General features: G+C 33.7%; 1 long non-coding RNA gene across 1 annotated transcript; it reads right to left on the reverse strand.

Annotated features, from left to right (window-relative positions):
- Positions 1-1,480: 1,480 nt before the first annotated feature.
- Positions 1,481-6,853, reverse strand: LOC111517718 (uncharacterized). Its single transcript, XR_012466244.1, has 2 exons — positions 2,149-6,853; positions 1,481-2,072 (listed from the first exon to the last, which is right to left on the reverse strand). It is a non-coding gene; the product is annotated as an uncharacterized lncRNA (long non-coding RNA).
- Between the last annotated feature and the right edge of the window lie 3,617 nt (positions 6,854-10,470).

The following is a 10,470-nucleotide window of genomic DNA, read 5'->3' on the forward strand; positions in this document are numbered from 1 at the left end:
AAAACAGTGGAGACATCATTGATGAATAAATTGAACAGTAATGGGCCTATGTGGGATCCCTGAGGAACACCTGATGGCACATTTATCGGTTCAGATATAGAATTGCCATATTTAACGTATCGAACTCTATTGTAAAGATAGCTTTCAATCCAATTTAAAACATCTCCCTCTAAACCCAAGGCATTCAACTTAGCAATCAGTAGGTTATGGTTGACTCTATCAAAGGCTTTAGAAAAATCTGTGTAGCCTATTTTCAAGATTATTTATGATGTAGTTTTCATAAAGTAATAAGTGCGTAGAAGTTGATTTCCATTTGGTAAAACCATGTTGTTGATTGATTATGATCGTTTCTGAAATTGAATGAAAGTTTTCTAGTGATTAGACAGTCCAGCATTTTGGGCAACTCTGACTGATTGCATATGCCTCTATAGTTTTTAATATTGTTAATATTATTAATATTTAATATTATTTATTTCTATTTACACATTTTTTTACATTTTATACTTACATAATTTATTCAATTTTAATGAGTGTTGTATATTAGGGTGGTAACTTAAACATATAAAGTACTACTATACTACTTGTCATTTACAAATAGGGTTTTTGTTTTTAACTTTAACTACATAACAAAGAGTTCACAAAATTTACTATCTACATTAGAAGATAAACTAGAAAGAAAATAAAATTATTTAAATAAAATATGAGACTTGGTATCTTATCTGAAGTAATAGTAACCCTCTCTTAATGTCAAATTAATGCAATTACAAACTATAAAAATCAATTGTTTATTGTAACACTATTAAAACTAATAAATGATTGCAATTGAGCAATTGTAATTGTAGGTTTGTATAAATGATTACAATTAACTAATTTTTAATTGTAAGGAAGATTAACAATTGATTAGTTGTAATCATTTATACAAGCCCACAACTACAGTTAACTTATTTAATTGTCAGTTACCATTAAAAATGAAAATTTAATTGTTAATTGTTCAAACAATTTAATTGTGCCCAACACTGCCCTCAGAAGTATGCCTTCGCGTTTTTTCAAAGTGGAATAATTGGTGGAGATAAATTAAGTAATGCACTACAGACTGTCACAATTTCATCCAATCCAGTGCCATCCTCCCATTTTTTCACCATGCTTATTGGAATAGGTCCTTTGAATATTCTGAATTTATTTTTCACCAGTCCAATTATTCTTTCAATGTGAATTCTGACATGAGCTATATTGCGTGTTTCTTCAATTTGAATTGGATGTAGTTGACTTTGCCCTTTAGTGAAAGCTGGAATATTAGTTTCGCCCCCAGAATACCTAAACTTTCAGAAATCAAAAATCCTCTATCAGCTAAAATAATATCACCAGGTTTAATATGACTGCAAAAATCACTCAACTCCACCATTTGTCTGTCTGAAGTTCGTCCGCCCCAAGCCTCACTTAAATAACTAATAGTTCCTTGAGGGGTAATGCCAATTAAAAATTTTACTGTAGTATGATGTTTATAATTTGAGCAGCACTGTTGCTGAGTAAGATACATTAGGTTTCTCTAGAAAAATTTCAAAACAGTCAACAATAATAGTGGTCTTACGGTTTACTGAACGGGTAGGCCAAATTATTAATGATTTTAGTCTTTGATACAGAATATGTATAATACTGTAAAATTATGTTGATGCTGTTGTTGGAGCAATTCCAAAACGGTAAGCTAAATCGTGAAACTGTTGGTTCAGTCGCAACTTTACAAGAGTAAGTAACAATCGATTGAAAGGGCTGAGAAACGTTGTTGATGTAGTGGGAATAAATGGTTTCACTTCCACAAATATGATTTGGTTGACAATGTCATACTCAAATCCTGTGTAATAGGTCCATTTTACAGTATCACTAATTAGTCCAAGTTCAATCTTGCACTTCAAATTTTCAATTTTTTCAGAGGCAAACTGCAACTGTTCGAATTTTATATCAAATGCTTCCATTGTTAAATCTGTTTGCGAGGCTAAACCATCGCAACCATAGGTGGGGTCCTCATCATTTGGCTCCTTCTCCATAACAGGATTTGCAGAGTCGTGTTTGTGTATCTGGAAAAAGTTTGGGTTTCAAAATTTGATATCACAACATTTTTACCATCATTAATGTTTTTAATTAATATCTTACCAGTTTTTGTCTTTTATCGACTTTCTGTCCATGTCATGTTTCCTTTTGGTAAAGGCTTGAGAGATATGGCCTATGTTTTGGGAGGGAACCCAATCGGGGTTATCCTTATCATCTAAAGCACTTGGTTTTCCTGAACAATAATACATACTAATCTTATTTGCCTGAATAATACATTGCTCGATGTACTTCATATTTGCTATATATCATTTTGCCACCTAATACAGTGAGGCTACTCCATTTAAAAGGACGAGAGTAAAAAATACCTTGTATGAAATGTCTGCTACAAACCCTCTGATTTCTTAGAATTAGATCTTGCCTTTTTATGGCAGCTAACCACATTTCTCGTCGCTTTCTTGACAACTCATTTATATGAGGATAGTGCGGAGAATTCGTGATATTGGGGACACTGTAAAAACTCACTTGGTCTCGCATTCCACGACTTCCACAACCCACTACAATGCAAGTTATAGGCATTACATTGAAAATACCTTGTAAACACTAATATAATTATTACTGCTGCGAAAAATCACTATACTCCACAAATTCTGGCACTGATTAAAATAATAAATTAAATATATATCATAAATGTTTAAACGTAAACAATCCATGTATGCCCTTCAAGCGCCATTTTGGATTTATTTGACACATCGCTGGAATGCCTAATAAAAATGTTAAAAAATGTATGGGCTGCTTTTTGGTTACATATCTCTGTATTTTACGTTTTTAAGGTTAATGCCATGGTTGGTACGACTGATGCAGTCAATATTCCTAAAGTAATTCAAATGTTTTTTACCTTCATTCTTTAGATCGTAAATTGGTTTTTGGTGGTGTATTACGAATTTGAAATAGTAGGCGACGGCAAATACCAACCGCTTTTTTCTGAAATGTCACTAGTAACTAACCAGGAAATAGAAGAATGTCACCAGGAGAAGCGTTCGTTTTTAAATTAAGTTTTTTATAAGGAAAATGTTGAGGAATAAGGTGTAAAGGTAACCTAGTAGATAAATGCTTGTGTTTTCAAATAGTTTATTTTGTGAAAAAGAAGGCTGAAAAGTTGCTATTTTCTGAGCTTCGAAGGGCCGTAACTTTGTAAATAAGGGAGAGTGCCACTTTTCCATTTCGGATTCGTAATCTACGCATCAAAATACGTAAGTACACATAAACATTTTTTCAATATCGCCGGGTGCCCTTAAAACGAAAATGTACCTATTTAACTTTTCTGGACTTGATACGCCATGAGTTACTTTTACAGTTATTGTAAACACAATAGTAAACCATTTTCTGGAATAGTTTTAAAATATACACTCCATCAAGACACAAACTATGATTTTGAATGAACACTAGCAGATATCTGATCTATTATTATCATCACATTTTATATTATTCTTTCATTGAATCCATTCAAAAGGAAGGTATGGTAAATAATATGTAATCAACTTTTTCTATCAGAACGATCCTACTGAATAAAATAAGTAAATACTTAACAATAACAATAAGTAAATACGACAATAAAATTTCATATGGTATATGACATGTGACGTTAAAATGACAGGATTATCACTATTACAACGTACAAACTTAAAATTCCCTAGGATTTTTTATTTTTGTCCATATCAACTTTAATACTTCGATTCATATATCCGGGAACATTCAGAAATCTATAAAATTGAAAATTCTATCTGTACCGACTTTGAATTATTCCAAAAAAGGCCTAGAAAATGTCAGTCGATTTAGACCCGAGAATTGAGTAGTGGCAACATTGAATAGGGGTACGGAATCGTCCATTGGAATACACTGTTCATGAAATAGGTGTTGCCAACATTTTTCAACTCAATAAAGCCAAGAGTTTCGACTGTAGAATGTATCACTGCTCTAATTTTGTTGTTGGTACCTGTTGACGATACGTTCGCCACTGCTGTTTTCTTCCGAATTGAGGATGCGATGATTCTCCCCATCATTGGAACTGCGAGATGAGGAATTTGATGTTAAACTGTTTGAAACTGAATTGGATAGATTGATAGTGAATTTTTCGAGTTTGTGAGATGATGATTATTCTAGAAATTGTTCAAATTTCTCCGCATCTTCTGAGCAAAATGGAGCATATGGTCAATTTGCTTAATCCATTTTGGGTGAATCACAGGAAATTTCAATTTAATTTGTGGGTTCAGGAATATTTTATCTGATCTTTTTGAGTAGACTGAAGAGTACCCAACACTAATGTGACATAACCCCTTTGAATGCCAATACTGATTCTATTTATAATGAATAGGCCCGGTTGTCAACGGTAGAGTTCGTTATTCTTCTATCAATTTCTTTCAACGATTCAAAAGCATGAGATCAAAAAACACTGAAGGTTTCAATTGCAACAGGAAAGAAACAGTAGGAACTTCGCGAAGTGAAGTATTTCCGAAATTTTGATTTTTCTGCAATCATAGCAGCTGAACCATTGGAATTAGACATCGCGGCAAGGTGTGAAACTGCAACTGTGTCTACGCAAGTGAAGTTTCAAACCAGAGATTTTCCAAATTTCCAAGGAATTAAACTCATCCTTTCTGGACACTTCCCAACCTTTGCAGTGGCTAGAGCTCTTTTTATAAGATCATTAATGGAATTATGTCTAGAAAATCTGCCAGTACTTAATTCACAACTCAGGCCATGGTAACCATTTTCTTCTACAGTGGATCCACTTCTACACTTATGACTAATACAAATTGGAAATTCTAAAAGATGCATCATCTAAGAGGGTAGCCATAGAAGCCACAGAAAGAGCATTCAACCAGAAACTAGATTCTTTGGATATAACAGCTTTGAGTCCAGCCACGTTCAGCCGACTTAAGAAGTTGATTATGAACCAAATTGATCATTGGATAATCCCAGGCTTTCCGACTTTTTTTATTATCAGGAAGGGTATTTTTCGCTTAAGATAATCAGTCATTTTCACCATCCAGGAATGTGCATCAGATATTTCAGACAGTGATTTGGAATTTCAAGTGAATTTTTCGACTACTGTTTGTCAGCACATCATTATCTTCAGAAAAGAGATCATAACACATTCTTATTGACATAATAATTGTTTCTCTGACGCTAGTCGTTCCTATTTAAATCAAGTAATATCACAAATGTCAACTTGTCATTCAAATAGAGTCAAGTATTCGTCAATTACATCTCGCTCCATTGATTCTGTAATCACGTGGTGTCAAATTTGTATATGCTCGTTCGGCTCCAGATTTTTCAAACCGAAACACCTTGTGAATAGTGATATTTTACATAATGTGCACTGTCAACTGTCAAAGTTCCAAAATTGACAGGTGTGGTGTATTCAGGTGTATACGTTTAACGGTTTTTGTTTTGAATTTTTGCAGAAGTGACTGGATAAATTGTGAATATTGGTATATATTCCTATTTTTGTGAAAATGCTTCCTGGTGAGAGCGATGGTCGTAATATTTCGATCAATTCATCTGGGTCTTCCACAAAAAGTGAACCTGTTCAAAACTGTAGGAGAAATTTGCAAAATAATTTTGAAGATGTAAACCCAACAAGGAGCACACCCGCTGATAGGTCAGTTTTATCAACCTTGTCTTTGAATGATAACACAAGAAAAGTGTTGAGAAACGGGGCCGAGAGGCTCTCAAAAACTTTCAATACATTTCGTACAGCTATAGGCACTATGACTCAGGTACCAGTATTGTCTATTAGGTTAGCAAATTAGTTAAAAATTGATGCTTGATTTTCAGAGGTTCAAAATATCAACCAAAAGAAGACAAATTCTCGAAGAAGGCCCTGTGACTCCTAATTGCACTACTCCTTATTCGAAGCAAGTTTTAGGCAGAACACCTACAAAGCTGTATAGTCCATTCAGTATTGAGAGTCCTTACAATCCCACCACTTACGATAAAAAAAACATTCCTTGATTTTATTTTATAAATTATCAGAATCAGTATTTTTTCATTTAGCAATTCTTTGGTGAAGAAACATATCCGATCTTAGAGTATTGCATACAATTTTCCAGCACTTGTCTAGCTAGTAGCTTTAGCCTGTTATGTAGTTTGTTACTTTAATATTTTTTTCATACAAATTCATAATTCAAATGCTCTTTTGTCTTCTCAATATCCCATGAACTATATTTTTGATTACTTCAATATAAAGTTGTGCAGGAAGCTGTCAAAACAATAAAATTGAGATAATGAAAATAATGAAAATCTAATGAGGCAATAGTAAAAGAACAGACCTGAGAATTATTAAAAATTTTTGCTAGTGTATAGTAACTTTGTAACAGATATGCTTTCAGTATTTATTTGAAGTCGTACAGTTGCTTTGAATCCCTCACATATTCAGGAAGGTAATTGTGAATTTTTGGACCAGAATAAGTTACTTTTAATTTTGCAATTTTCACATATGGAACTGGTTTTTGATTCTTGTATCGAGGTGGTGAAAACTCTTATCTAATGAAAACTTTGACTTATTTTCATGTGAAATTTGACTCATTTTCATGTAAAATATAAAAAATGACTTATTGAATGTTGAAATTTAATTGTTCATCCAGTAGTAATTAATAAACTATAATTCGTTGATACGAATTATAGTTTAATGACTTAACTATCTGAATTGAAATTTATATCAGAAACAGCATCCATAAGACTTACAAATTCTCTCTAATCACTTTCAACATGCTTCTCTGCATATTCAAAATATCTTTTTAGAATTAATTATAGTCAAATAACTATTGAGATAACCAATAAGTTAATGTATGCTTTATGAAGACAATTATATTTTAATGAAAATATCTTTTCAATATTATTCTTCACCAACGGAATGCTACTCAAAATGAATGACATTTCATTTGTAAATACTCACTGTACTGTTTGTTATCAGTATTATTTTTGCATTCGACTACTGTATACAATTTTCTAACTGCTCAAATTATATTTAAAGATTGTATTGATGAGAATTTTATTTTTCGTTTTATTTCTTACATTTCTTAAACGTTTGGAGTCTTGGGAAATAATCTTAGTGGGGCCATTTATGTTTTTACTGTTGTAACACAAAATGTATTGTAATGTGTGTTAAATCAGCACATCTGATGAAGTGGTTAAGGATTAAACTACTATCAGATCTGCTGGCTCAAATTGATTGAAGGACATTGTGCTGTTTTTTCTTTTCGATAAATATAATCAGATGTGATGGAGTCGCCGATACTGGTAAAAATCCATAACATATTCAAAAAACACTTTATTGTGAGATTTTCACTCAACAGTTCTACAAAAAAGCAACATATGTTTCGCTATACAATAGCTTCTTCAGGTGTGCCTTTCTTACTAAGCGCCTGAAAAAGCTATTGTATAGCGAAACACGTGTTATGTAACACATGTTTCAGGCGTTTTTTTACTATTATACATTTGTGATCTGTCATAAACTGTTGAATTTGTTACTGAATAAATAAAAGGATTGACGAAATCTCCTGAAAGAATTTTCTAGGGTGGAGATGGTATATAGAGGGTGGTAAGAGTATTGAAAATTCTCCTTATGCTTTTGATCACTTATTTTTCCAAACATTATACCGTATCTAGCTCCTGCTGCCCACTAAACGAGTTAATATAATTGTCCTACTTTTTTTCTTTCATAGAATTTTTTTTCATTTATTCATTAAATACAGTTGTCAAATTTCTACATTGAACGTGTTTTCGTTACTTCTTTCAAATCTCCCAGTTAGTTATGAGTCCATTTATGGGTTATAAGTTGGGTTTTCCGCTCAATTACTCCTTCAATAAGGAAAATATAAGCCCTTGAAAATGTGTTTTAATCTTTCGTATAGCTGCCTTTACCTTTTCAACAAAGCCTGTAATGAATTGAAGTTCCTCAGCATCTGATCGATTTGCTTCAGCAAACCCCAATAATGCTTTTTTCACCAATAATTTTTTATCTGTTTCAAGTTTTACTTTTTGAATCTCAAACAATTGGTTCTATATCACCAACTTAAGAAAACAGGATTACTTACCCCTAGGATGTGTCTTGTTTGTATTACGAGGGTGGTCCCAGAAGTACCCGGCCTGACCTAGAGATGGTGGTAGTTGTTTAAAATATCATTGTATTAGAAAGTCCACAATCTATAAACCCGAGGGCGTCGCCAGCTTATGACTAAGGGGGGGCAATGGGGCAATATTATGGAGGATAAAAAATATGAACACCTGATAAAGTCGAAAGTATGAAGCGTTACATTTTGGAAGTCTTTGCCTCGATGACGATTATAATGAGAACGGTTTTGATATCAATGTATAAAACTTCACAAGCCCTCGACAGCACAATAACTAAATCAAACTTTTAAACACAGTAATAATTATTTATTTCAACAAAAATAATATTTAACAAAAACATAACCTGCGGAGATTTTTTGCGAAACTTTCAACCACTTTATCATTGAAATATTTAGGTTTTTATTTATTATAGCTGTGTCACTCATCATGGCCAGACCATTAAGGCGAACTTCTGCCATGGTGCTTCTTAGCCATGTTTTCAGGCTGCTAAAGGATCGCTCTACTGTACAGGTAGTGCATGGTAAAACGATCAATATTTTCAATGCTTTTTCCGTTTCGGTAAAGAAGGAATTTGTTTCTTTTAGGACATCAACAACTGTAAGATTTGTTAGATTAAGCCTATCGTGCCACAATTGCTGCCAAATAATTTCGATTTCATTCTTTATGTTCGAGAAATCATAAAACTGGGCAACAGATTCACAAGTTTGTTTCAGATTTTCAGTTGTCATCTTTTGTATCTGCGCCGGGTGTAACTTAGATAATGCGAATGATGCCGTGTTTTCTTCAGCAAAATGTACTTCAAGGGAGGTGATAATTGAATCCAAGTATGGTATAACTAAAGACCTCTTCCAGTATTCTGAAGGGCTTTCTGCCGCATGCAGTTGGAAGGCACTTTTCCGAGTTGCACTATTTCCTTCCTGAGGGAATGTTTGTAAGGCTTCCAGAATTATTGGAAGATTTTCTTTAAAAACTCTGATGGTTTTGTGTTTCTCACTCCATCTTGTCAAAGTCTGGAAATATCAGGTATCAACGTCCTCCTCAAAACTGATTCCCGTAAAAAGTTTATAGTATCTTCGGTGGTTCCCAAGGCATTTCTAATTTCAGGAAGTGAATTTAGATCATTGATAACTAGATTCAGTTTGTGGGACGAGCAATGAAAGTAGAGGGCTTTGATGTACTTTTTACGAAAGATCGCTTGTACCCCTCCTTCTTTTCCTGACATCGGTGAACAACTATTATAACCAACGCATTTTATATTCAGATCTTCTTTTGTCATAAATTCATCTATGCTATGCGCAATCGAATTCGCATCCAAATCTTTTAGCTCAATGAATCCGACAAACATTTCTTGGACTTCATGTGTTTCTTCATCGAAATATCGCATCCCAATCGATAGTTGTTCAGTGCCAGAAATATCAGCCGTTTCGTCTGCTAGCACACTTTTTTCATAATATCAGCTTTAATAACGCTTCCACAAATAGCAATAATTTCATTTTGAATATCCACTGAACGGTAATGCTCATTCTTTTTCCCTTCCTCAATGTGTTTCTTTAAAAACAAATCTCCCGCGTCAATTCGCAGCCTGTATAAATCCTCGAGAATACCTTCACCATAATGTTTACCTCTCAGTGCTAAGTCGTGTGACCCCCAAAACGTAATGCAGGAAATGATAGATTTTATAATTTTGCGATTTTCTTCAATAATTCCCTGGGAATATTTGTTCAGTTGCAAATCGACTGGCATACCTTCGAGAAAAGATTTAGCAGCTTTCAATGCCTCCTTATGGAAGTGCTTTTTGCTTTTTGCACTGATCGTGAATATCTTTGAACTCACAAAAGGGCCTTATAGTAAATTATCCCTATATGCCTTTTTGGAGCCTGGAATATACCGACCATGGAGAGTATGTTTCCAACCAAGAATAATTAAATTTTCTCTTTGAATGTTTTGCATCTTCCGCAAAGTTATAGGTCGCGGAATGGGACCCACAGTTTTCAATAAATTACTTCTTTTTTTCATGGTTCATTTAACTTCTAATTTATGCTTGTTCAATATCATCATCCATAATAATTACATTTTGAAATGATCAATTCGTGTGAAGTTTACTTCTCTTGAGTTTTCCCACTCTTCTTCAGAACGAGCGATATCGCCGCATTATAATAAAATGACAGCAATAGTCATTCCAGCTTGAATTCACCTGACGTTGAACAGGGTTCCTTCAACTCGAACCTGAAATGTTCAGCCTTTCAGAAAGAACCTAATCTATCGGACCAAGCCTTCGTGCCGGACTCC

The sequence above is a fragment of the Leptinotarsa decemlineata genome, unplaced genomic scaffold (genome assembly GCF_025532065.1).
Source record: "Leptinotarsa decemlineata unplaced genomic scaffold, Ldec_3_MD MMD2_tig00003902_RagTag_RagTag, whole genome shotgun sequence".
Lineage (NCBI taxonomy): Eukaryota > Metazoa > Arthropoda > Insecta > Coleoptera > Chrysomelidae > Leptinotarsa > Leptinotarsa decemlineata.